This window comes from Ammodytes marinus (assembly GCF_949987685.1).
Source record: "Ammodytes marinus genome assembly, chromosome: 20".
Taxonomy (NCBI): domain Eukaryota; kingdom Metazoa; phylum Chordata; class Actinopteri; order Uranoscopiformes; family Ammodytidae; genus Ammodytes; species Ammodytes marinus.
The window spans coordinates 18,399,361-18,427,034 of record NC_137224.1 but is presented as its reverse complement, the minus strand read 5'-3'; positions in this window follow the sequence as shown (position 1 = coordinate 18,427,034).

The window sequence follows — 27,674 nt, the reverse complement described above, 5'->3', positions numbered from 1 at the left end:
TTACATCGCACCTAATAAACCTGCCAGTCGGTTGCCACCAAAAGACTCCTATCCACTATACCTTGATCCCAATAATATGCAGCCCGTTTGCCAAAAGCCTCTCTGGATTTGTGCATTTCAGATATCAAATGATCAGATTTCGCTATTGTCTGGAAAGCCCGAGGATATTGTGTTGCAGCATTTGTCAAAATAAACCTCTTTTATAGAGTTCCATGAATTATTTTGGCTTTCTTCGACAGAGTAAGTCAAAGCTAAGAATGGTAATTCGATATGAACTCTATACACCCTGTGTTAAATCAATACGTCTTTTGGCCAAACCTATGAAGATGTCATGGCAGGTACAGCTGACATATTAAGCCCTCATGCAGCCTTGGGTATACCACGCGTCTGGTTTTAAGAGGATGACCTCACTGTCTTGGTCAGGTGGAGTACTGTGACATGGACACATGGTGTAGTAAAACACATGTATCCACACAAATTGTGATCACAACGATTTGAGAGTTCTTCTCCGAGAGCATTTTTGTGTTTTAGGTGCTATAAAACTGTGCATGCGCTGTTCCTGATATGCATAAAGATTGATTTAGTAGGAGGGTTACATGTAATAGAAGGATGAAAGCGCTTATACAGAGTTAAAGGGAAAGCAGTTAACAATTTGAAGTTGAAAGCATGGAAGTTGGCCAGTGTGTAATGACAAGATAATTAAATATGATCCAGAAAGTTGAGTTCGAAAGAACAGCTCCAGGATTTTGAACGCTTATCATATGCCAAAACACTGCAGAGGTTTAATATAAAATGTGGATGTATTTAACTGCTCTGGAAATTATTACAGGGGCAATAATGTTATTTTTCATTGCAACATTTGCAAGGTTAACATTGGAAATATGACACTCATGTTACAAAGTACTTTATCTGGAATGAGCACTTGCACATTTTTCACTGGCCTTGCCGGATGACACTGCAGTGTGCAGGCAGAGGTTGAGCCAGGGTTGAACTGATTTGCCGAATGACCATGGGTTTTGTTAGTCCCAAAGCCATGTGTGGGTGTTTCAATGGAGTGCTCTCATTCATACCAAATCTTATGCAGGCAACATAAGCACTAAAACGAGCTTAAATAAACTCAGAGTAAGTTAGGTATCCCTTTTAAGTGTATTAGCTGAAAGAAGTTTGATTATCAGTTGATCTGTTATTACATCTAACATACAGGCGATCTCACATCTTGTCCTACTGCTGGAGAACGCAGTAAAGGTTTGCTTATTTGTGACGAGGCACATTTTCGTCGAGCTAACAAACTCAAATAACAAAGGTTAAATACATGTGGTAACACTTTACTGTAAGGGTACATTACTTAACTTAGACTTAACTAACTGTATAACTGCTTAGTAAATGATTAACTAAGCATGAGTTAACTAAGCATAGTTCATGCTTAGCGGAGCATTTACTAACCTTTCATAACTTAGCATTAACAGATGGTCAATGCTTAATAAGCATTAACTACCAGTTCATTAATGTTCCCTTTTTGTTAAATGTTACCCCATGTACTCACATGTTCCCATTCAGACTGATACAGAGCCCAGAAGGCTGTGTGCACTTCTTTTCAACCAACAGCCAACTAAACTGCATAACCCCCTGCACTTCTCAGCATTTACATTCATGATACAATATTCTATTATAAACTTCTGTCTGCCTGTCTGCCGTAACTTAACTATTTGATTGTTTTTTTTTCCCCTCCCAAAACTATCATGCCCAATTAAACTGAAGTTTGACATGATGGACAAACAGCAAAGAAAGACAAGAATGGTTAGCCGATGTAACAATGACTGTATCACATGCTTGATGACAAACTTTAGTGTTGAAGGACTCAGGGGACTAATCCCAGTATTTCCATCAGGTTGAGTATGTTTCGCTCAAACATCTAGAAGTCCTTGGGCATCTGTACCAAAAAAAAAACGATCTAAGCTGCACATGATCTGTAAATATGCCAAATCAGCATAAACAAGAAGACACGAATACAACATTTTTATTGGCATACAAGCAACCGAAATGTAATAGTGTGACTGACTCCATAAGTCTGTCGGTGTGGACGAAGAACTGTGCAAATATGCCGCCGTGCCAAGACCCCAGTATAGCAGTGAAGGCATGTGTAGTCTTTGGACAATCCTTGATAACAATCTGAAACGTATCCCCCTCGTTCCATGTGCTAAATAACGTGCCCACAGCAGACTCCGCTTACTGGTGCGTTTTATGAGCGGTAGGCCAGCTTTGATTTCAAGTCGCGTGAAATCAAATCTATGGGAATACGAGCACATCTGTCTCTGGATTATTGAGCAAATATTTTGAAATAAAACAGCGTTTGCACTGTCAAACATGGTACGTCAAAACGAGGCACCGGCCTGGGATGGGTGTCGGAGTGTGAAAGTGAAGGGGAGACTCGGCAGCAAAGCTCGACAGTGCTGACTGTGCACCGGCCGTTCAAGCCTGTTTGAATGGAGCTGAATATACATAGGCTGTTTAGATTGGCCTCAGTGTTGATCTATGATCACAGGAAGCTGTGTCATACCAAACTGTGTCTTTGCTTTTAGGATCCTGAAGCATTTCATACTTTAAATTCCATGCACTGTACTGTTAACTGCATGTACATATTGGAGTATGTCCTTTCCATGGGGATTAAAAGTAGATCATTGTAAATAGATAGTGAGCCCATAAAACTGCTCCTGTGCCATGTTTCAGTCTGCTTCCTCCTCCTCTTTTACATAAAGTCTAATGTAAATCTATAGGCCCAGGGAGAGAAAGGAGGAGTGGAGGGGGGCAGATGTAAATCAATAGGCTCAGTGGACTTCAACTCCGCTTGCATAAGCATGTTCTGACTGAAACCACAGAGCTACTGGGGAATTTATTCATTTATTAAACATTTTGGTTGAAGGAATAGTTATACATTTGGGAAATATGCTTATTTTATACTTGGTGAGAGTCAGATGAGAAGATCGATAGTACTCTGAATGTATGTATGTTTGTACGATAAGGTTAGCTAAGTATACAGAGTGGAAAAAGGGGCACACAGGCCCTTACAGGCCTGGCTCTGTCTCATTTTGACTCACAGACATAAACTGGTCCAAAATACTTCATGGTTGAAGATTAACTTCATTCATTGTCCATAAACAAAATACACTCTTCTTCTTTTACTCCCTTGTGTCTGCCCTCTGACAGGCTCACATGATTATATATATATTACACAGTATGTCTGCAGAAAAACACACCACAACACATTCTAGTAAGGCACAATTTATCATTGAGAGGGATTATTGTTGTGTAACTATACTTTGTTTAAAAGGGATTTCCTGCATAGTGTGCCTTTAAAGTAAAACAAGCCATTCTGAAGTGTATAGTTGTTCGTATAATATTGTTCGTTTCCATGACCTCTGCAAAAAGAAGCAGGAGCTGCTGCCGCACCATTACTTGAAAACAAGTTATGGTGCCTCAAAAGGACAACATAGCAGCATGTGATACGTGATCAAAATAACTGTTACTCTCTGGCTTTAATCTAATCATGATTCACACGTTAACACTGACAGACTTCCACAATACTTAAAATAAAGTAGGAATTTCACTTTTGCTTGGCTCATGAAAGTAGATGTTTTTTAATTTTCTTCTCCACCTCTTTCTGATGCACAATAATGAAATAAATGGTCTAAAATAAACAGCACATTTTTTCTTTAAGGAGAGAAGAGGCTTCAAGAATCACGAGTTTGACAAATGGTTGCAGGGTAAACTTTCCCACCTCTAATAAAAAAACGACGCAGTCTGCTGGAGAATCCATAAATTCTACAATGGGATGCATCTCCAACTGTCTTCAGCATATTGATGACACGGCCTCAGACAGTGCCAGCTTTGGGTCATGGTTCGAGGTTAGATAAAGGTGAGGGCTAAGTAATGATTGCCATTAAGAAAGTTCCTCACAGGTAACGTGATACCTACGACTACAAGCATTTTCTTCTATGACTCTCTGCATAGTGCATACATGAATGCGTACTAGTGCAAATGAGGATGGTCTCCAGAGAATCTCGGCATCTACGTTCCTCTGAATTTTAATGTCCATATCTATCTTTGGGAAACAGTAGCATTATTAGGCTGACACAGCTCCCTTATGAGTGGCTGCTTTCCCTTCTGCAGACATCCTGCTATGAAAAAGACAACACTTGGGTTTCACATTTACATTCGAGGCATGCAGCTGATGTGTTTTTATTCAGAATGATTTACAATGAAGGCAACTGTTCTGTGGAGTCATTTTAAGTGTTGTGATTAGTTTTAAACCCCCTGAAATTGTTGTAGTAGACCATCACGGGACACGATAGCTCTCCATTGCGATACTTGGTTGACTTTCAATATGCTGGATAAGAGTTCCCAAACGTCCCCTTGTATCTTGTTTTGAAACAGATGTATGTGTAGGCTACATAGTGAACTTTAGCCCTCTGCATACTATACACAAAAGGCACTTTCAGAAAGGAGGGAGGAGGACCTCGCTCAATCTGAATCCCCCCTCATTTCCAGCAGCGTTTTTTTTTATGCTCCGTGTTTGTAATAGATAGGTTACAAACAAACACACTCGCCGCAAGTTCTCAAGAAGGTCAAATTGGCCATGCAACCAACAAATTTAAGTTGTTCTGTGGACGCCTGAGCACACGTCTGCTGGAGATTCGAGTAAACACCTTCCACCACAAGTGTTTATGTAGCAGCAAGATTCGCTGAAGGACACCTACACAGGTCTGCTGTTCTGCCTAACGATTAAACACAGGGGAAAATGTTTGCTCGGACACGCCAAATATTTGTTCATTGGGCTTTACCTACCACTAAGCTCTTAAAATATGCAGTAATTGATACTATAGCACAGGAGGTCTTAAACCCTTTTTACATATATAAAGTAGCCCCAAATAGATGTGCATTAAATCATGATTGCTGGCTGTTAGCTTTGGTACATATTTAAGCATGACTGTCTTAAAGGTGGAGTCAGCAAAATAATTGTTGTCAAAATTCATTTTTTTCAAAATCAGTGAATATCTACTCACCTGTCCGTACTGTGTACGCGCTGAAAAAAAATCCAGTGTTAATATGCAGCCTAGGCACTGTAAACTGGCATGTTGCTACGGTGGGCCCCCTTTGTTTGCATTCCCTTTGTTTACATACCAGTTTACAGAGCCTAGGCTGTGTATTTACAACACATTTCTTTGAGGAGATATTCAGTGCTTTTTACAAAAAGTGATTTTGACAACAAGCGTCCTCAAGAATGGCTGACCCCACCTTTAATCAGGTTAGATATATTACAGCTGGCATATTTGGTTCTACATACATTGGGGTGAAGAAGTTCATTATAGCTGTAGTATTTCTCAAGTACAGCGTCTTTAGTTTGGATGGCTTCTTTGCAGGATATACCTGAAGATCAAGTGAAAACCAGACATCTCGAGCAAAAACAACACTCAAAAGCTGTCTCTTTGCAAAAGAAAAAACACAAGACTGAACGTTTTGCTGAATAGCAGACACCGCGGCCAACAGTAACAATTATGGGATATTGCTCAAACATAGAGAAGCAGTAGCTCAAGTATACAGAAAATGATTCTGTCCATTAGACAGCAATGTATTTCTAAGTTTGTTACCTAAAGTTAACCACTAAATCTAAGGGTCATACCAGACCAAGTAAGGTTGTATCTCATTTGTAAGATGAAGAATGTTGTTTCTTTTGGACTTTTTTGTTTTCCTTGAATATGTTTAGAATTTATTCTGACCAAGCTATTCCTCATTTTGTGTGAAAGTGCTGTTTGATTGATAGTAGATTCTTTAGGAAAATCAGGAATCAGCCAGCGCTATTTATTGCTATTATGAAGGAGGGGAGAGTATGAATTTATCACACATCTGCTTGTGATCAAATTTCAAACATAATGTTCATACATGAATTAATATAAAAGCATCCTATACACAACTATCCACATCAAATTGGCTTCTTGCCATAGCATCCCTATTTAACCCCTATAAATGAGCCCAGGCTTGAGCCCTTCCGCCCCCCCTCCCCAGGATTTTGGCGTGGCATGATCACTGGGATAAAAAAAACAAGTTTGTTTATTGAAATGTATCCTCCTAATTAACCGCCTTAGAATATTACTGGAATGCTCTTCTCTGTATACAAGCTTGCCTAATAATGCAGATGGAGCATTCAGCTCTAATCAACAGGAATAAATGTTTGGTGTTTGGTTGTTGTGCGAAAACAAACAAGCTTAGCCGTGTGGGTCCAATCAGAGAAAAGCTGGATTGTGAATCTTAAGATTCCCATGACTGTTGAAAGGAAAGATTCCGGCTCTTCTTCTTGTGTGTGACGCGTGCAGCGCCGCGGTCTGGGAACCATGACGCAAACGTATGCAGTCCGCAAAACTTTAAACCCCCCGACGACTCTCCGCACCATTGCAAAGCATTTTCCTCTGCTTCATCTCTGCGAGAAGAAAAAATAACTAGACGGAATTATTTGGAACGCGTCTCGAGTGCTGATGAGTTTACATGCAAGCAGGAATGTTTACTTCGACATAATTTCCCTGGTTGTCCAAATCCTTGTGTCGTTGGCAAAACTGCACCGACAAATTAGCTCTGACGGCTCTAGGAACACGGCCTTCCTGGGTTCCTGTGTGATTTTTTCCAAACGGAGACTGTCTGTGTGTGTGTGTGTGTGTGTGTGTGTGTGTGTGTGTGTGTGTGTGTGTGTGTGTGTGTGTGTGTGTGTGTGTGTGTGTGTGTGTGTGTGTGTGTGTGTGTGTGTGTGTGTGTGTGTGTGTGTGTGTGTGTAAGTGAGAGAGTACGAGAGGAGACCAACACTGAGAGGCACTGAGACTGCTGGGTATATGAACCTAGGTTGTCCATCATGATCGGACTGCATATAGAAGTGGTCACTCCTACAATCTCAGATTTTCCAGTCTATTTGAGATGAAGAGGGGATCACAGGGGGTGTTAGCTTGCTAGCTAATGGTGGCACAAAAAAACAGAGTTATCGGCACTCAAAGACTCATCCATCTTCTCGCCGCTCCAGTGGCGAAAAGCAAACACATGGAACAAGACGGCCATACAAGCATCCAGCTCTCACACTCTTGGCCAAACACACCTAACAGAGATAACAAGGCGCTTAAGAGGCTATGGGCTGGGAGCTACCCACAGAGGGGCTGAAATGTAAACAAGTCCTGCTCGTTGAATAAAAATATTTATAAGCACATATTCTCCAGCCATATTTGGACATATTAGGTGTCATTTTTTATGTGTTAAGGATCTACAGTACATTAATTTGTACTATGTTTCTTTTTCATTTGTTATATATTTATTTATAGTTTATTAGTTCTGGTTAGATCCGTTCCAGTTAAAAACCAGAAAATCTATTGAAAAAAATATTGACTATTTGGACATTTCTTGTGTAAAAAATAGCAACTTTGCCAGATTGAGCTATACATATTTGCAAAAACATAAAAAGTAGGCTCTCTTTTCATTATAAAATTCCCAACGCTATTTTAAGGCATCATCATTTATAAATTTGTTTCATACTAGTATGAAACCCTCAATTTTGTATGGATTTTGGTCAGACTAAGTGGTAGTATAGTGGGCCAGTTGTACAATGTAGGGCTCTGGAAAGTTGTTAATGGTTATTATTGTTTAGCATCTTAGACCAGTGGCTCCTATCCTTTTTGGCCTCTTGTCAGACTAGAGTGTGTATGGGAGGAGTAAAAATAAGCAAGAATAAAGAAAAAGCAATAATAAAGGGGAATACCAAACAAAAACAGAATAGTGTTAAGATAGATTTTAAAATCATCTTTTGATTATGTATAAATAACATTAATTTAACAAAGAAAAAGAACTCCAGCTATGTACAATTTTGAAGCACTCACTCTCCATCATGTACTTTGCACTGAAATGTAACTACAGTTTAGAGATACAAATGTCAGTTTTACAACTCATTGCCTTTACCTGACATATTTGATTAATAGTTTATTATTAGTTTATCAAAATGAAGATTAGAAAAATATGATAAAATATAACATGACAAAATAAAATATGTTGCACTGTTTAGACAGATTTTTACTACTAGGTCCGTAAAATATTTCACCACTTCTTCCATCACTTATAATTATAATACATACGAAGAATTAGTCAATAATCCCACGACATCACAACACATTAACAAACTTGACTACAGCAAGTTTGGGCGCAATATTCTACACCCAACAATGAAAAGTCCTGAAGCACTTTAGTAAAGCCTTGAGTTTTAAGTCATTTTGCCATGTCCCTGAAGCATCAATCACTGTTAATATGAAGTGATAATATTTGTTCGCCCTTTTAAGGCTATTATACTGCACTGCCAGATTACAAAACGTGTTAAAAAAGTTTTTTTTCTTCTCTTCAATAAATCATTCCACAACTCCCTGGGTGAATGATGGTTGTACAGTTCCTCATGCCACAGACAGATTCTCTCAGCGAGGAACGTGCCCATTTACTCAACAGTGAGCGCCCCCATATCAAGGACCCATAGCAACGATTCCAATGATAATTTAATCGCCGTCGTCTTTCAGCTAAGACCGACCACCGGGGAGGCACAAAGACGTCCAGTCCAATACGCATTGGGAGGATATGAGCAACACGCTTTAAGAGCCATTACTATGATATATATCACCAGGGAGGGTTCTAATTCTTCTCCCTAGTTAAGTGGAAGGATTTGGAGGGTCAACACATTGTACTGTGCTGACCCCCTGGTGGTGCTTTTGGCAGTCTGCCTAATAAAGCAGAATGTCTCCTTCAGAAAAAAATTGTTGCAAAGTAGTGCACAAGAAATGTATATTCTTGGAAATGTATGTCAATTTGAAAACAAAAAATGGTGATAAATAAAGCCAATGTTCCACATAAGCTTTTCCATTTACTGTTTTAAATGTCCTTCTGTACCTACACCTATAGATGTACATTGATAAAAAATGGAATGAAACAATCCTCCTTAGTATTCAGCCTGTCAACCATCACTGGAAAATTGAATTTATCTAAGCTTTATTCATAAGCTGTAAGCCGATATTCATCTGAGGTCAGGTTTCTCTCTAAACAGGCATTTCCAGGTGCCATTGTTGTCGCTATATTTAGCAGCAGAGGGAGAGGACACACGTGCCACTCATGGAGGGCCATACTGGGCCTCTGTTTAACGAGCCACGGTCACAACAGGCCAGTGTGCTGCCGCTGCACAGAGGACTCTGTGTCCCACTGACACCATTACCATACAGGACAGCAGGTCACCAACAAGTACGCCAAAACCACTGGGGAATTCTTGCCCATGACTAGAACCAAAAAGCTGGATCTAGTAGATTGTTTTTGTAAAAAGGTGCAACAAGTAGCACTTATACAAAAAAAAGTGTCTCTGTTAGAGCAGCATTTAGATGATATTGTTGGACCTTGGGTCAGGATCAACTGTTATTGAGGTACTTAAGCGTCTGGCATCTAAGACTTCATCACACTCTGTTTTGGTGACCCTCTATATCTATATATTATGCCAATTTCCCATTACATGGTATCTACTCTGCTCTACTCCAGTCTACTCTTTTGGTTTTCCACTATGTACCTTGTACTATGTACTTTGGTACCTACTCCGTTGAGTTTCCAAAAAAGTAGGTACCAGGTACTAAACTTGGTGATTGGTCAGAGATCACTTCGTCATCAGTGGGCGGTACTCTATCCTACACAACAAACAAGATAATGTTGTGGTTACAGTTTTCAAGCATGTCTCTCCAGTTTTTGTTCTACTTTCTTTTAAAAATGGCATCCCGGACAACCACGCCGTGGCCGTTTCACAATTTAAAGCCATTTGTCACCTTGTTGGTCGACGTGAAAAGACTCTCTGAAGAGATTGCGATGCACATAAGCGAGTTGGTTAACCTTACGAGTTGGGAAAAATAAATACATTACTGCCAGCCTGGTATGACACTGCTCTGAGTGGTGAAGGACAAGCCTGGCCCTACTCACTTCTGTCCGTTGAGTCTAGATTGACTACTACATGAACCAATCAGTGGTTGCCCTCCACTTAGGGACGGACATTAGGTCTGAACGGAGGCACTGATTGGCTCGGTTGTTTTTTGACCAGGCACCTCCCCATGGAGATTGGAGAAATGCCAGACTGATCTGCGGTAGAAAAACACATGTAAAGCTCGCAAGATCAGGCTAGTCTTGCCAGGCTATTAAAGGACCCAACGTTACTTCATTAGCCTAGCTAAGCATTTTAAAATACTATAGGCAGGGGGAGACAGTTAGCCTGGTTTTAGAAAATGTTAAAAGTCAGGGTGCATTCCTGTTGTGACAGTAACCTTCAATTCTGACTCTTAGAAAGAAAACAAACACTTTTATTCCACAAAATATGGAACCTATCCATTAAACTTCAATTGATTTTTTTTCTTTCTTTTACATGCCCTAAAATACACTGTCACACATTAAGACACTCAGTGGCAGTGGGTTAATCCAGCATTAAGCATGGATAATAAATGACATGTTTAGTAATGTGTCTGTTGTCTTCCTGATGTAATTATCAACTGCCATTAATATTCTCTGTTATGACATTGCAAACTTCATCAATTGCGCCAATTAGTCTCAAGTAATTCATACCATATCTGTCTCAATGGGGCAACATTCAGACAGTAAAACAGGGACAGGGCTTTGGCAAAGATGACCACACGGTTTCACAACTTTTGGCAGTGGTAGCCAAAAACATGTTCTGTGACCAAAATGGTTGCCAGTTCAATCTAGCAGGGTCCCATGACATTTAACTCGCCGCCCATATATCTAATTTATTTAAACTATTCAAATAGGTCTGGTGTTTTGGGCACTGACAGCTCCTTTTTTTCTGATTGGAGGAACTGCAGAAATAACAGCTCGTAAAGTTTGGCACAGTTCTTGGATTGTTATGAGAAACATTAGGTCAACTGCACCTAGCAACCACTACCACATCCTCCGTGTCGATGATGAATTTGTCGCTTGCTACCGGCTGGTCAGAGCAAAAACAAAACAAGGGACCCTCCCTTCCCAACAAGGAACCAGCTAACAAGAGAACACTGTCGAGCTGAATGAAATAAGTTAAACCAAATGGTTACTCAGTCTGATTAGCATGCTAGCTTGGATGCTCCCCAGACTACAAGAATGCATATAGTTGTGGACAGTGACAGTGTAGTACTTGCCCCTCCCTCATTACCACCTCTGATGTGCCCTTGAGCAAGTCTCTTTACTCCCCCTGCACCAGTGGAACCGCTCAGTGTCCTACAGATACTAGGACCGTAGTCGTACTTGGGCAGCGTCCAGGAGTTCCTGGAAAACTACAACAGCAGTAAAAAAAAAACTTCCCTGGAGGAGAATTGGTCTTTTGCAACGTTATTTATTCAAACCCCTGTTATGGCATCCATGGCGTCATTGCTGTGTAATTCTCTCTCTGCTTCCTAAATCTAATCTCACTGGTATTAAAGATATTAAAAAATAATTAATTCTACGTTATTCACTTTTTAGAAATGCAGAAATCCTTTTAAACACAACCAACTCTTCGGTTTGGTGACTGCTCGACTCTGGCATACGATGCACATGCGCAAACACTGACTAGTAATTTAATATGCCACCCCCCTCCCCCTGCCTGGACACGCTAATAGCTACATGATTAATATGGTATATTTTTTGTATGGGGAGGTGTTTCCGTGACAAAGCCACGAGGCCTTAAAATGTTACGACCCCGTTTTTAGGAGCTTGCACCAATTTTCCAGCCGTGTCTGCAGTCTAAAAATGGTTCCTCGACTCTCGTGCGCACCTCTCAAATAGCGGTTGTGCCGTAAAAATGTCCCCTTATCTTTCCTGTGCGTGTAAATCCTGGCTTGTCTAATCCAGGCTACTACATTAACCCACATGGAGAATGGCTGCTGAGAAGGAAAACAAGCGGGAGGTGAAATCCCATCATAGGAAAGAAGAAAATGTGTGAAAATTAAGTGCGTATTTTGCCAGTATATATTAATATCTGTATGGACGTAAGGAAAAGTGCAGTTTCTTTTTTTTCATGGCTTTGACTGTTTCTCTTCTGACATGTGAACATCTTTAGTATTGGATCCAAACTCACTGCACTCTGCATTTGGACACCAGATGTGTCATCTGCTGCCACTCAAACTAGTTTTATTTAGTAATAAAACACAAAGCAGCCTAATAGCCAACTCAGCTTTTGACACAGCAGTGATATAGAGTAAAAAAAGAAAAGAAAAGAAAAGGAAAAAGCGACACACTTGCATGTGTGTTGCTAAGAAGTGCATTTGTGTTTGGTATGGATTCTGGGAAAGAGTACAAATTTTTTTTTAAATAGGAAAAATAGGGGTCAGGGGAACAGGTGAAGAGAGGCAGGTACCAAATCACTCGTCCTAAGTAGAAATGGATGGATGAAAGATCTATGGACTTTACCTTTTCTAGATGATGATGATGTTGAAGTCGATGGCGGTGGATGCTGACGTCTTGCTCCCTTGGGTGTCCTTCAAAATGCCAGTACAGGAACAGTTGGGTTGAATTTTTGCCCCCTGCTCGTGCACCCCTTCCTGTAACATCAAGAGTCAGAACATTAGTTTTTACTCATCGCCTCAGATATATTTCCTCTGACCGGCAGCTCCCTCGCTGCTGTCCACACTTTGCAGTGACTGTACGTTTTCCACTCAGTTTGCTGTGTGTGGTCATCAGTGCGTTAGTTCAGCAGACAATGACCTTTTGAAACTTACGTGAAATGGAAGGAATGGAATCAAATGAAATCGTAACACACAAGTATTTGTACTTCTAATCAAACTTATCATCAGGTCGTTAACTAGATGTAACTGAGAATGGAGGAAAAAATCTCTCTACTCGTAAATGCCTTAATCGCTCACCATATGGCATAATATAACGGTTGAAGCAAGCACAGAGATGGGCTGATCCAAACACAGACTCAGCAGGCAGTAAAATAAGATGGTTTTATTTAAGAGAGATGAATTAACTGTGTTCACTTCAAACAAAGCATGTGAACAAGCCAGGCATACCAAAAGAGACTGACAACAAAGGAAAACTAGACAAGGACTTAAATAGTCAGGGGGTGATAACGAGACACAGGTGAATCTCATTAGGGCGGGGCCACTGATCACACAGGCAGGAAACAGGGCAGGATGAGGGATCAAACAAGACAAGACACGATCAATAGATAGATAGATATATAAAGTAACTAATTAATACCAAAAAGAAATTAAAGTGTTACAGCTGCCACATAACATAAATTGAAATACCAGAACAATGAGGTACATAGGAAAAATACACTAAACTAAATGCTAAATTATACCAGGACTAAACAAACTGACTCAAGTTTAAGAAAAACATAGAATAGCTAAAACTACAACCATAACACAGTATTTTCTGAATTATTGTTTAATAAACAATTGAATTAAAATCTTCTGCTTGTCTAGTTTAATTGATAACTGAGATTATATTGTACAAAAAACAGTAGTGAAGCTAAATATTATGTAGTCATTGGTTGCTTAGCTCACTACACTTTCTAAGTGTAAGTATAGAAGTGCGCGATTTCAGACACAGCACAAGTCTTCCCCAGCACTGTTTTATAAGACAACAGTGAACATAGGCCACTGTCTGCCATCATCAGGACACAAACAGAAAGTGATGGGGCAACGTTTCCGTCATGCAACACCCAGCATGTGTGACCAGGGACAACACACACACATTCACACACTGTCTCAGTGTAAATGCAGTGGCATACAGGGGACGTAAAGCAGAGCCTTTTGTGTGAGTGACTGGGGGGTGGGGGGTACTGCAGCGATGACATGGCACCGCTCATGACCCTCAGGGTGAAAAGGCAGACACCCCAACTTATTTTCCACTGCAGGCTCTATTGCACAGTTACTACCAGTTATAAATCCAGTCTATAGCTCTAATTAAGGCGGGTGGGGCTGATTTACAGAGTAGAGGGAGAGCAGGGCATACGGCCATGTACAGTTTCCACCGATTCACCGACATAGAAGTTTATTACTGTCAGATGATTCGGTATGTGCTCCGTGTATGTGTCAGGCATCGTGAGCTCTAGAGACAGAAATGTTTGTTCATATTATATATCCAAATAAAGCTAAAGATCAGAATCAAGAATCAACTTGTCATAGCAGCTGGTCTGCTCAAAAGGCATTATGTCATGTGGGGCGCTTGTGGTGTAGTGATAAGAGCCTTCCCCCCCATAGTGCTCAGTCGTCACAGCAGACCCGTCATTCCCCTCTCTGCCCCATTTAATTTCTGTTACTCCGCACTATAAATAAAGCATTGGAAATGCCCTGAAATAATCTTAAATCATTATGCCATGCTTTGTTGAAGATATCCCTTTCTATCCGTACATTTGTGATGATTTTTATGTTTTTCTAAAAAGTTTTACCGTTTCTCCCTTTTGTCTCATCTCACATTTGACATCCCTTTTGTTTTGATGTTTTTTTTCCATCCCTAATTGATCCCTAATTGATGCAGCACTTTAAACTATTTGGCAAGCTTACCTTCAATAATTACCAAACATATCTATAGATTGGTACTTTTTCCACTTGAATTCATATGTTGTTCACATTTTTTGTCTGTCCACACATGCGCCCCTATTAATAAAAAAACAGCTGTAATAAAACGTTGGGACTTTAGCTGTTGAAAAACACTATTCTGCTTTTGGAAAAATCTCTACAATTGCTTGTGTCTCTCAATCAAAAAATGACAGAGGCGATCTGCACAAACACTTAAAGGCCAGCCCTCATTTCTAGTTTTTTCTTTTGTTTTGGCAGTTGTCATCGATCGCAAAGTGTAATTTCTAAGCCATCTTTAAATATATCTAATAGTCATGGTTATTTCCCACCATACATTCCCTGCAGCTGGTCTGCAGACAAACGTTTTGTGGGTTTTACACTTGAGCCAATGTATGCTGAAATAGAAAAACTAATTTTCAGCTGACGATGTGCTAGAGTAAGTGCTGATGGCTGAAAAGGCAGCAAAGGTTGATTTCTTTCCCACAGGTTTGTCTTGGGGACTTTGAATTACAGTATTTCGCAGTGAAAAGTAAAATACACACACATACAGAGTTAAGAGTTATTATGTTTTACACAGTTAATTTAGTTATTTTCCGAGGTCAAGGGCAGTTCCTCAACTGGGATACACTGTGCCATTGGCTGTATTATGTAACTAAGAGTAGTATGCACTGTCTGGATCCATTATTCTGGCAGCCCACTTGAATTTGTCACAGATAATAGTGTGTAACAACCTACAAACAAGGTAATGAGATAGAAACATCTCCTTTGTCCAAAATCCACTTTTGCACTCTGCTTCAAAGTTTGAGTGTTAACCAGGCGAGACAGGCTAAGCTTTATTTTCATCAATTCTCTATTTTCTCTTTGAGTCATCAGGTTTTACATTATTCTTGGAGAGCTGCTATGATGCAAGTATCTTGATCGCTCCAGATAAAACAAAGGCTTTGGCGTCTTCCTGCTCTCTCCTCCCTGCTCTTGCTGTCTGAAACTGGACTCCCTCCATCCCCGATTGTATCATGTTCGGCCTGTCTTCTCCCTCTCCTCTCCTTGGTTTCTTGGCGTACGGTTCACTGCCTGAGGTCCTGGCCTGGGAGGCCTCAGGTTGTAGTAATGACAATGTTTTCACTAAACTGCCCTCTCAAGGCAGACGCAGCCCATATCAGGTTTCATAGTATGGTCCATTAGGCTGGTGACTCATCATAAGCTATGCTGGCTGATCCATGTTTTCCCTATGTTCATAGAACATCTGTGGAACCTGTGGCCAAAGGACAATACCACCCCCCACTGAGCGTGTGAAGTGCTTAACTAAAGGTTATCATCAAAGAGAGGAATGGACCTTGAACAACCAGATATCTTGGTAGTTCAATAAGAAGAGGCATTATTTGTACCAAGGTGCTTTTGATGAAAAATAAGTCAAATTTGAATTCCCAATTGATTATTCACTATTGTTGTGCCCCATTTAGTCAATTATGCTACTCCTTTCTACCGCAACGCAGTTATTAATAATGCAACTTTGGATTTTGTCCGCTTAAAAGATGGTGGTAGCCCGACAATTAGCTCTAGCTGGCTGATTGTATCAGCTGCAGCTGGATGTAGAAGGCTAATGCCAATGTTGAAACCCCTCCAGTTGGTTGAGAACATTGTCCATTACTGACTTTCTGATGTAACCAGCTGATATTTTTTCAAAGGAAGCACGTTATAGGGGTTTAAAATACACAAATGATGACAAAACTGATAATGGCTAAAAGACTGAGGTGAAACGCTATTGCTAAACACACAACTTAGCCTGTAAGTAATGCTACTGAGAGCTATCCACTGGCATATCGGCAGCTTCTGTCAAAAAGAGACTAGGATTCATAGCCTCATATACAGTTAGGTAGAAATGAGTGGGATGGAACAAGATGAATGCTTATGTCAGTGTTGAAAATAAGTATACTATTCTTATATTTATTTTAAATATGGAAAAAAAATTGACAATTTTGTAAGAAATATTGGTCACTGGGAAAATTTAGTGTAGGCCCATAGGCAATATATTTTCCGAACCACACTTTAAAGATGACTCTGGCTAAGTTGCCAAGAGGCCTGGTTAGTTTATTAATGTAACTATACTGGTATTCAGCATTAATTTCCCATGCACTGTATTTCAACTGAAATAGCCCTTTCAACATGAAACAATACCAAGATGGAGGAAAAAAAATGGAGACAAGAATTGAGAGCAACAATAAAACATTTAATTCAAAACGAGGCTATGTGACTCTGCTCTTTTTATCCTTTTTTAAAAATTACCTCGTTTTTTGACAGGTTCAGTTACTGTTGTGTTGGCGCGCTTGTTGGAGCTCATACATCAATCGAATAGGCTACTTTGAAAGCAAAGTTCAGATACTCACACAGATGCTTGGTCCCACACAACCTCCTCTGCAGCAGCATTTCTTTATATGTCCATGGCAGCAGCACGTGACAAGGTCCAACCATGTCCGTGACCTCTCCCGTACAGCAGCTGGTGATGCTAACCGCTAGCAAAACAGTACGTCCTCTTGCTCTTTAGCTTGCGTCAGCCCCTTAGCAAAAAGCTGCACTTCTAAAGCAAGCTTGTTTACATAGGCTACACTCACGCAACACCCTCCACCCCCTTGCATATGGTAAATAATATAACTATTTTAAGTCAACTGAAAGTGTACTCTCTTCAGCTTCTTTTCTCTCATCCCCGTACTTTTGTTATACCCCGCCCCTCCGACATTCCGACAGGTTAATCCCCAATGACAGATCAAATGATTGACACCTGCCCAAACGAATCGGAACCCTTAAAAAAAAAAAAAAAGTTTTTATATTTAACACAAACTTCCCCACATTAACCAGATAAATGTCAACAGCAACATTGCAATTGCAGGCCCACATGAATGACAATTTAACATATTTTTTAGATGTAGGAAATCTAATTTAATCAAATTAGAAGGGCGATACACTTAGGCCTACATTTGCGGCTTACATCAGTGCAAATACACATTTTATCAACTCCTGTTATGCCTGTATTGGTTTTGGAAAGGTAATACATTGAGATAGCCTACCGGAAGCATTTCGTTGGCCTTTTTTTCGTTTAAATCGAAAGCTTGTCTACCGTTACTCTAAGCTATGATTTGAGTTTGATAAATCACAATTAGCCTAAGTTAACAAATTCATACAAATGTGTATCAGCGAGCATAATTGGCCTTCTATAATTTGACATGCTGTTTACACCAACCACTCAGCAGAGCACCTTTCAATCAATATCTAAGCGACAACATAAACATATCTTCACATTATCTGCAACCTCACTATTACAGTATGCTCAGTGTGTCGGGGGGCGAGTTCGGCACAAAGCACTCAAACGATAAATTGCGATCAAAAGGCAGTGGGATCATAACTAATGCTCGGTGGGATCGCACATGTGGTGATCTTCTATAACTCACGCAGGGCTGCTGCTCTTTGTTGCCAGTAACTGTCACAGTCAGCTTAAAGATGTGGCTGAGTGGTCCAGCAAGCGGCCCAGAGCAGGAAGATCCTGGTGAGAACAAAGACAATTTCTACATGAGCTGTGGCCTAATGGGCAAAGAGTCAAGACTGGGGCTGGAGCAGAGTTGCTAGTTTGAGTCCACGCCGGAAAATGCCTTTTTGGGAGTTAAGTGAAAGTGACGTGGCCTACTGTGACCTCCGAGCATCCCTAGAATGGATAGATGGAGGTTGACAAAATGGACAAAGAAACATCTGTAATTGATTAGCGCTTCAAGCTGTGTTCTACTGAAAGACAGAAGAAAGGATCGAGCCCAATTGGGATCAAGTAAAATATGTTTTCACATCTAAGCGATACAAATGATCTCACAGCTTCCCTTGTCAGTAAGGTGACGCCTGTCAAAAGCACCTCGAGGAACCCCTCAACGTTTCAAGCGCGCCAGTGCAGCAGTAGGCCTATATTCGCAGGCCAGTTCACAAGCTATCGAATGAAGCAGTGATTGAACCGTATAAATACATGGGAGTACAATGTGCTGTCGTTTATATGTGCATGAGAATGTACAAGCGCACAGTTGGATGTAATGTACAACTTTTTGGCAGTGCATGAAACCTAGACAAATAAGTAATAACGTGTGGTGTCGTCTCACGCTGCGCTGCTCAAATCTCCAGTTTTTTTTCCCGTACCGAACTCTGTAAGGACAAAATGTATTCGTACAAATCCTTCCAGCTGATAATGATTTGTCTTTAGCATTTGTTCTGCGGTAGAGAAGTTCTTAAAAGTACACACAATTTGCCGACAAAACTGAATGTTGTGAAGCACTGCTTTTTCTGGATAGCAAAGCCTGATAAAACAGACAAAGGACAGACAGTCGACATAGTAAATATTAGGTAGGCTAGTAGTTACCGTTCCTATTGAGTAAGTTCAACCGTGTAGCGGACTGTTTATGGAACCTAGGCAATAAAGGTGTTTCTCAATCAATAAAACCGAACTTAGAGCGAAATGTTACATCAATGAATTGGTTAATTTAGTTAGTAGCCATGTAAGAAGAGGGATAATATAGAGCGAACGGGTCATTTCTAAATAAATAAAGACCTTCAAGATGAAAAAGACCTGTTCACCTTGTCGGTCTTTATTTCTTGTTCGCTAAACATTATCCCTTACATATAGAAACATAACATATTTATATATAAAGTATAAATATACCTCAGTTTTGTTTTGTCTTATTAGCTGAACTGAACCATCCATTTGGCTCCAACCATCGTGGTTAAACCAACGGACTTCTCTCTGCCTTCAGAGGAGCCCTGGCACTGAGAAATATTTATATAAATTCATCTTTCAATCCGCAACTTTTTTCCGCCAAATAATTCTTCCCGAGGAGCGAGCCAAAGTGCTGCGGTGTCTCGGTAAGTGTGCAACAAAAAGTGATGGTTACAGCTACATTGTGCGTCTCCCAAGGCCTGCTGTGCACCTATCCAAACAGTATCAGTGGATCCAGTTCAAGTTCACAGGATGACCTCAGTTGTTCCTTCCCCAAATCAGGCTGCTTGATATCAGAGCCAGAACCAAATCAAAGAGGATGGAGGAACACGGGGATGAGAGCAGCAGGGGGGTGAAGACTCAGACCTCATGCTTTCACCATCTCAAGTGACACAGAAAATATAAATGTGGAGAGTTTGCGCTGATATATTAGGATGATATCAGCCTTTTATTAAACCTTGAGTCAGTCAGTGTCCACAGTTACGTAAAAGAAAGGTTTTTTTTATTTCCTTTGGCCCTTTTTATTGATAATTTATAGCTAACCCTGGTAATAGGTTCCTTTCCTGCTGTGGCCACCCATGCTAATCTACAAGATGGCTTGGAGAAACACCATGTCATAAAAATGTAACCCTTATCCCCTATGTAGCAACCTGTAAATCAGAATTCATACGTATTTCTGTGATAAATAAAGGGTAAGCAACTTCCTTTACAATAATCTAACAATAACTAACTTCCAGCTACCACCACTCACTGCAAATGCATGATGCTTTATGCACAGTATATTGGCTGGGGCTGTGGAAAGATGATCCACAGGAGGGACTTGCTCACGCTCACTTACTCAGATGGACGCACACACACATACACACACACACACACACACAAGGGGGAGTGTGTTATGGATGGTTATGGTAGCAAATATGTCAACGCTCGCAGAATGAATAGGGCTCATCATCATCAACCTACCTCTGTTTCGGGCCATGTTTCCTGGGCCATGGAGCCAAATCGGCAGGCAAAACAAGGAGATAAAAAGGAAAAAGGGAGCATGCAGACGAGAGGAGGACTTCTCATTAAAGTGTGTTTAACCTTGGAGACAATATCAATCAAAAGACAGCCCGTGCAGCTTTCCCATCCGGGACCGCGGTGTGTGTTCTTGTTTTTCACTGCAGACAGTGAGACGTATATATGTATGATACGTGGCAGCTTATTTGTTTGATTTTTTTGGGGCTTGGCGATCGGCGCTGCAGACCTCTGCATAGTGAAGAGGACAAGTCATAAAAAGTGTCCATCACCTATTTTCAAATTTCCTCTGTTTCTTGTTTATTGCCAGCACGGTATCCCATAATGCACAGGAACCGCCTGATACGTCTGGGCTACTTGCGGTTGGTGGGGGCATGAACCAGACATACTCATTCTCCCAACGCAGTGTCTGGTTTTCACTTACACACACACACACACACATAGACAAACTGAACCAGATACATTTGGAGAATATGTAACTATGGCCAATTAGTCCTTGGCAGTATTATGTGCGACTGTAGAAGGGGGGAAAAAAAGCCAGAAGAACAACGCAAGGAAGAACATTACGACCCCTTGTAATAAAACCAAGTGGGGGAGCTGCTGCGGTCAGCACACGTGCACGGCCCAGACACCCCAGAGAGGTGTTATGGTGAAAAATGTCTCTCAGCATTTCTACTTCACCCATCAGGATCAAGTTAGCTTAACACTCTGCATAGAATGCCAGTGATTGGCAAAACCTAGGAATGATCTTTTTCTATGTGGGTGTTTATGTGAGTTGTAGGCTTTCATAATGTATTATATAATGTGGAATTAAAGGCGGAGTCAGCGATTCTAGAGAAAGCTTGTTTTTAAAATCACCCTTTGTCAAAATCAGTGAATATCTCTTATAATCCGCTACCTATCTATGTCTGAGGAGATATTTACTGATTTTGACAAAAAGTGATTTTGACAACAAGCATTCTGCAGAATCACTGGCTGCACCTTTAATTCACATGATGATCATGTTGTATTACATATTCACAAGGGCCTCATGCAGGGCCTGTCTGTGACAGTTTCCCGATGCTTAGTCAGCGGCGTGACCTTAAAAACCATCTGCTGACGCCTTGCCATGCTGTTTTTGGACCGTTTCTTCTTTATGATGTTTTCAAAGGCATAAGTGGACCTCTGGGATGTCTGACGGAGAGTGGAGTGGGCAGAGAGAGAGAGAGAGAGAGAGAGCTGACGGTGAAAAGGTATTGACAGTTATCATGGTAACACGTAAACAAGCAAAGTGAACAAAGAGCACAGATACGGCTGCACACGTCAAAGGGGCCTTGTTTGTGTCTATTTAAAAAACACAGGAAAGCTGTGCTCACATCATATTTTTCAGATTGTGTGGCTGCTGGATTAAATATTGGAATCCTTCAGTGTCCACAGATGATCATTTTGCATCAGCCAATCAATGCTTAAGTGATAAACATGTAATTATATTAGAGCTTTAGTTGCTTGTTTACCGTGACAGAAACAGAAAGGGTTGGGTTCAAAATAGCAACAGGCTTAGTGGTGCACTGTCACTCAGAATGTGTCCTCACTAAGCCTCACAAGGTGGAAAAAAGATTTAGTAGAGCGAAAATAAATAACACAGAGCAATAAAAACTAAAAACAGCATCTCTTAAACGTCTGTGTGGGCTAACCGAGAGGGACATAAGCCGGAAAGCGAACACATGTCAGTGCTATCCACGTGCATCTGTTGTTGAGACACCACCACCCACGCCAGAATGATGCCTGTTCTGCCTCACAAAGAAAAAACATCCTTAAATATCAGTCCTTTGCAGAAACAAATCTTTTGCTTTTTATTTTCTGGACTTTTCTCAAGTTTTGGATCGTTTGGAGGAACGATTTGATAGTTTACCTCCTTAATCAATTAATGGTATGTCTCTATGGTTGAAGTGCTAAACATTTGAGACATGATCGAGGGACCCAATCAGACACTTATTTTTTGTAAAAGGTCCCAAGACAAAGAAGGTTGGGTGTAATCTGTACATTACATCATATTTTATAAGAGTAGTATACAGTATGTGTGTAATGTGTTACATCTTAATCTGTAAAGTAACTAGTAATGTAATAAAGTAAAAAGTACAATATTTATTTGTCTAGAGTATATAGTGTGTAAAAACTTTGGTAAACATGTCTTGGTTCATGTCAAGAAAGCGATTTGATTTGCAATGTTGTTGTAATACTTGTTTTGTGTTTGCTGAGTTCTATATAACAGTTGGCAGACCTGGGTGGATGCTAAGGGCATGTGTGAAGCACACAAAATAAGGACATTTGGAAATGAATTTGAACAGTCATACAGAAGAATCAAGACATGGCCTGTGATGCTAAGTAGGGGGAGTCAAAAATTATCAATTTATATGCAGAGTTCCCTTTAACATAAGTCACAACCAATGGCGTTCATTTACATTTGCTCGTCAAAATTCAAGCTGGAGCTCCTGAACAAGCTTGTGATAGTACTGTCCTAGTCTGCAAAATAAGTTACAGCTGCACCAGCCATTTCCAATTCATTCATTCCATTTCATTCTACCATTTTCTTTATCACCGATGTATTACATGTTACACATTCTGCAAAGCTAGGAGAAATTATGTAAATTCAAATCCAGCGGATAATGAAACTCTTTATCGTGCAAAATGGAATAGTCTTCATCCCATGTGGGATCAAGTGACACATATCAACACCACATATGAACTAAGACCTTTGTCAGGTGGAATGCATGTTCCAAAGATAAACACACCACATATTGTACACGGTGCCTTAACCAAAGAGAAGAACGATGTTTCACACAGCAACACAGTATCAAGAGACGAAGCCCAACCTGGTTATTTTAATCCCCACATTGTATCCAGTTTCCAGATATAGTGGTAAGATAACACACCTTCCTTCTGGGCAGAATACATTTCACATCATTTGCAGTCAGTACCAAGCTCAGTTTAAATTCAAACATATGTTCTAAATGTTGCCTTATTCCAAAATAACTATTTATAAGGCGGCATAACAAACAACGAACCATAGCCACATCGTATTAGAAACATTTCACCAAGGCATGCAATTGGAACACAACTTGATGTTTCTCGGCCATTCGATTGTACATGAAGCAACAATCGGGGTCTAATATTAGTTGTTACATAGCCTGTTGTTATTCTACACACAAGCCCCGTTGGTGATGTTTGAGCGGCATGTGAGCCGCCAGAGTCCGTCGTTCCCCTCGGCCTCATCAATCACGCCTGGCGACAGTGAATGGCAGGATAATATTGTTGCTGGTGGTTGATTGGGAAGCCTCCTCAATGACTGTGTGAACAAGTGAAGTTTGAATGCGTGTATTTGTGTGTTAAGTTGTACCTTTCTTGACCGTGCATTGCGTGTACAAATCTGGGATTTATTTTGTTGTGTCGTGTGCATTGTGCAGGTGTCCGTATCTTCGTCCGTCAGAAACTGTACCCACACACTCACATACACACACACATACATTCCTACATGGGTCTACATTGACCAAGTGTGGACCTCTATTTCTGGTCATTTTAGAAATACAAAAACACGTGTGTCGCTTGTGGTGTAGTGGTTAGAGCCCCCTCCCCCCCATGAGGCTCAGTCATCGCAGCAGACCCGGTTCGATTCCGACCTGTGGTCAGTTCTCTGCTTGTAATTCCCTTCTCTGCCCCGATTCATCAGTCTCTCTGCACTATAAATAAAGCATTGAAAGTGCCCAAAAAACCCTTGAGCGATATCTAGATATCAATGAGGGAACTCCACTCACATGCACACTCTCACACACACACACACACACACACACACACACACACACACACACACACACACACACACACAGTAGGTGTTCTTTAACTCCTTGGCGCCTGGGTCTTCCTGCAGTGTTGGGGCTGGGCTGTGCACGGCTGGACAGGCTCTTCCCGTTAAGGGCCTTGCGGTTACAGCGGGACCATGTGCCCATTCACCACTGTTTGTTTTCTATGTCATTATGAGTCCAGCACTCCTCCTTCACTGACCGGCCCCATCGAAATAGTCCCCTTTGTTAGACACACTCTCCCCCGTCATGGAACCATATAAAAACATTTGGCTAGATACACTTAGGTGTGCTTAGAGGTGTATGTCCAAATCACACACTCTCTCGGCTCCTGTAATACACACGTGCGCACACACACACACACACACACACACACACACACACAGCTTTCCATTCAGCCCTCCGCTCATAATGTTTCTTTACTTAACATTTAAAGTTCCTGAAATAGGAATGTTCCCGAATCAAAACTGTTTCTACAAGGCAAGCGCTCGCTGAAACTCCGATACCGGTTTTTCGGGGTCCTGCAGTGCATTCTGGGTTATTTTGTTTGGGTAGCCACGCGCCGTCTCCTGTGCACAGCGAGTCATTAGAAAAATGATTTGATTCGATTATGATGTGGCGGCACGCACAGTGCACGGGACAGGAGATATTCTGTCTGCTTTTTTGCCCCTGGCAGCATCTTCCCGCCACTTGGTTTTCCAGCAGGGAAATAGGAGTGTTGTTTTTGAGCGGGAAAAAAAAGACAACATTTCAAAACCAGTAGGTAAATCTTGGCAAATGTTGTGTTCAGGATATGAGATGGGGAGCGAGGGATAGACACTGGTAATTACACAGATCCTGACAAATAGCAGGTAGGCGGAGGAAGACTTGGGTTGGGGTTTGCAGGTGGAAGTGGGCCATAATATCCTCTACATCTCCAAATGGAAAAAAGAACATACCCTTGCTAACCTGTACCCTCTGCGGTCTAGACAGACCAACATACGCATACACCAGGGTGAAACTAATATAAAAGAGAGCAAACGAAGAGCAGTCGAGTAGAATGTGTAAGAAAGCATTTTATGGAAAGTTTAGAAATGTAGCCGTGGGTAGAATATTTTAGGAAGATATGTGGGGGCAAACATCCTGTTGCGGACTTTTTTTGTTGTTGTTGACTCTATTCGACAAAAAACATAGGTTTAAATTATTATAACAGTTTACGTTTTGCATTGATATGAACAGAATAACTTTTTATTTACATAATGTCGTATTAGCACTGGTTCAAATACATTCTACTGGGATCAAAATGCCCATGCATACCTGCCCCAACACGCTTCTTTGATGCATAAAAGAGTTAGCCTGGCATTCCCAGACCTGCCACTAGGCGCTGGCAAATGAAATTTCCGGCGCCTGTTTGAGTTTGTGACAGTAAGATAGGTTGGTAAAATATGGTTACAAAGTTATTCCTGGTGGTTGCTATGAAGTCTCCAAACAGGAAGGAAAAATCCTGAGGTCGAAATTGATGCAATCCACACAAATTTTTTACGGTAATAGAATACTTTTTTTTACATTGTTTTACACATTATTTGACAATGTTGATAGATTTAAACAAATATTTTATCTTTAACCTTTAAAATAAGTACTAAATGTGATCACAAAGCAAGTTTAAGGGGCAATATAATGCACATAAAGGCAATGCAAAGAGGTGAGAACACATGTTGGCCCAACTTTTATGCTTATTCTAAGGCCCACTTCCAAGGAGAGACGTCTGGAGGTGTTAATGCGATCAATATGAAGATCAATATTTAAAAAATAGCGTTTGGTTCCTCAAAAACACACACAAACAGTCTACGAGGAGTGGCCTTTTTTCCGCCAACAACCACAGGCGCCCTGACCTGTCTGCCTTGTCACCGTTTGATGATGTCATCCGGAAGGTTCCAGCTCAGTAGCCGCCACACAGCGACATGACTGGGTCGGAGAGGGGCAGGTGTTCCACATCACAGGGACTCCTTAAACACACATGCACACACGCACACACACACACACACTTGAGTAAACATAAACATGCGTTCCCCTGGCAAAGCAGACGGCGAGGCAGCAACGGCGCTGCGGTCTGCACGCACACCGTGGATGTACAGGACGCAAGGAATATGAATAAACATGCTCATATTGTACACACACACACACACACACACACACACACACACACACACACACACACACACACACACAACCACAACGCTGCCCATGTATCTAACCCCACCCGGGAACAGCCTCATTGTCCCTGGCAGCATTCACTGTTTCAAAGTAATGTTTTCCCCCCCAAAAAAAAAACATCAACTCGATATCCACCAATTACAAAAGCCACATAATTGTAATAATCACAGACTCTGTGGATAAATCAAGAGATCTGCACATTAAAAGCCCCAAAAGACTCCCATCTCAATGACAAGAATGAACCGCACTTCTATGAGAAATCAATTAAAAGTCGATCAGGAGCAAAGAAACACTAAGGAGCATGCTGGCTTTCTATACGTCACGAGGAGCCATGCGCTCACCACAGCCCGTGGGACTGCAGCTTGTGGTTCCCATAGTGTATATTGGTTGGCTTGAGTGTGTGTCACTAGTGTCACTCTGATTCGCCTCCCTCCAATAATCTCTTCATGTTTTCCATATAGATCAGCACATCAACTCGACATATAAATATACAAGACAGTGGGCGCTTGGCTGTCAAATGGTTTTTCAGAAGACCAAAGACACGGAGCTACTGCGGAAGTGCTGTGTTTTTGCCTCATGCTCAGGAGGAATTGTTTCGGAAGATCAGTTTTTTATTCCACAATTATATTTCATTCAAATAAAGTTAGGATGGGGGACATTTTATCTAGTACTACTACATCCAGAAATATCAGTGATCACTATATAGTATATAGTATACTAGTTAGACATTTAGATTAGAGCAATAGACCTGTTCTCCTTCTTGCTCAGCGTAGGGGAGACGATTGCAACTTCTCATGTCTGACGCTACTGACGGCAGCCAGTTAGCTTAGCTTAGCATAAAGACTGGGAACAGCTAGCCTGGGTTCCATCCAGAGGTAACACAATCCACCTACCAGCACTGATCTTATTGAAACAACAAAAAAACACAAACAACTATTTTTGGTTTTACAGTGAGAGTATAAAAAGAGAGTTATAAGACTTGAATACTTCTTTCTTCAATACTGAGTTTGAAGCCCACACCTCAGCTAACTGTGCGCATACACAAAAAAAAGAAAAGAAAAAGGAAATCATTCTTACAAGCTGTTTTCCACATGTGTTGTGCCCCGTGAGTGTGTGACAGTCCTGTTAACTGATGTGGGCATGAGTGACGAAACACTTGACCCTAGCCTTTGCAACAATAGCAGTGTGGCAGCTGCCCTGACACACACACACACACACACACACACACACACACACACACACACACACACACACACACACACACACACACACACACACACACACACACACACACACACACACACA